This window comes from Sorex fumeus, unplaced genomic scaffold (genome assembly GCF_029834395.1).
Source record: "Sorex fumeus unplaced genomic scaffold, SorFum_2.1 ptg000073l, whole genome shotgun sequence".
Classification (NCBI taxonomy): domain Eukaryota; kingdom Metazoa; phylum Chordata; class Mammalia; order Eulipotyphla; family Soricidae; genus Sorex; species Sorex fumeus.
The window spans coordinates 2,193,296-2,195,365 of NW_026606130.1; positions in this window are offsets into that span (position 1 = coordinate 2,193,296).

Below are 2,070 nucleotides of genomic sequence, written 5' to 3' on the forward strand. Positions count from 1 at the left end.
AAGTTCCTTCAGGCCTTACTATCTATCTACTAAAGGTCTTCTTTAACTACCCTTTTGCAACTGCTGTTATCTGATTTTCCCACCCCTTTTCACTGACCATTGTTTTTCAAGTTTTTCAAGTTACTGTCTCAGAGAAAATGACAACTCCATAAAATTAAAAGTTTTGCCCCTCCTGGACGGTCACTCTCCCTTCCCTGGTTTTCCTCTTTACCAGATATCAACAACTAATCCTAGGTATAGTCTAAGCCTGCAGTATGTGTACACAGGCACGTGTGTGCTCTCTCTCTCTCTCTCTCTCTCTCTCTCTCTCTCTCTCTCTCTCTCTCTGTCTCTCACTCACACACACTTTGCCCCTCCCCAAAGTATAATATAAATACCTATAAAAATTGAGATTTGGAGGGGGGACGGGAGGGTGCAAAGAGACAGTAAGGGCTCTTGCAATGCATTCCTCCAGCATCCCATATGGTCCACTAAGCACTGCCAGGAGCAATTCTTGAGTGGAGAAACAGAAATAAACCTCAGCATCTCTGGGTGTGCACCCCCAAAAGTCAACAACCAAAAAGAATTGGGATTTTGGGTCTTTCTGCTGGTAGGCTCGTGAGAAACCAGAGGAGGGGGTAGTCACAGGAGATAGCTCCTGCACTCCTACGTGACCCATTACAATGTTACAAATGAAATGCTCAAGGAGCTCAGGACATGTACAAGTCTGTATGAGCTCCTGCACCGCCTGGCCCTGTGATTCCCCATTTTACACAACCATCAGTCTGCGTATAGGACCCACAACCTGGGAACAGGTCCCTATGACATGCATTTGCTTGGAGTCATGGTTCTCCAGCTGGAATGTGGTTCTCAAGTTACCTTGTGGGTTCCAGTGCCTTACAGGAAAATGAAAGTCACTTCTGACCCCCAGCCCAGGTTTCCTACTTCAATATGCCTATTGTCACAGAAAGGGATTTCATAAAACAAATGGTGAAGCAAAAAGAAATTATTTAAAAGGGAGGAGAATGGGAAATCGTTCAAGAGAGAATGGTGGATTATCCAGAGAGAGGAGTCTCAGTAAAATAATGGGAAGTTACACAACCTAGTGAAAAAGGTGTGGACAACTCCTCACATGGAGTTAAAAGCCCTGGCTTTTGCAGAGCTGACTTTATAGGCCCTTCCACTCCCCCCCTCAAGTTGCCCTGGCTTAAGGGTTTTCTTAGCAGAGTCTGCTGCAAAGAAAGGGAAAGGACTTTGAGCTTTTAGCTTTTATCTGTCTTCATTCAGCCTTTTGTTCCTGCTGAATCATCTCTCCTAAGGGGGTCTAGCCTACTGTGTTTGGGCTGACTTCATTCAGAGGTTTATCGGGGCTTAGTTCCTGGGAATCATCTCCAAGGTCAGGGGTGGGGTTAAGCTGAGGGCGGGAGTTTGAGGGGTCGGGGAGGTGGTTCAGCCTCAAGGTTTGGGCTGGTGTCCCCAGTGTGAATCGTGGGGCTGGCTACAGGAACCCTTCTTCAGATCCTATCTTGGTTATATTCCTTCCCGAAATTCATTGCAAACGGGAGTCTCCCTCCCTCCATGTGCCTCTCTCCGCCTGTTTTAATTTCCCTTCTATCCCCAATACAACAGAGACTGCCATATAGTTGGCGGTCAAAATATGTTTAGTAAAAGGATGTTATGTAAATCGATTTGGACTAATTGCGTGAATACACGTCGGGCTGGACCAACACCGCAGCCTTCGCTGTCTGAAAAACCTATCAAGCCGTCAGATCTTAAAGTCCCTCACTTTTCAAATCGGGAAGAGCTACAGGGTCCCACGATTCTCAGAAGGCGAATTTCTCGCCCCAATTCAAAATGGCGACGGAGGGTGGGGCCTGTCACATGGTGGGCGTCATCGAGGCTTTCCTTTTCCAGACCTCAGCTGCCTCGTCGCGTCACCGGTGAGCCTCCTCCCCTTCCCGCCGAGCCTTTGCGAGAAAGTGCCGCGGATTGGCTGGCGGCCTGGGAGTGTGACTGCGGCCCGGACACGGCATCATCACTTCCTGTTGTGGGCAGTCATTTCCTGTCGCTGCTTGGTAACAATGGGGAAGA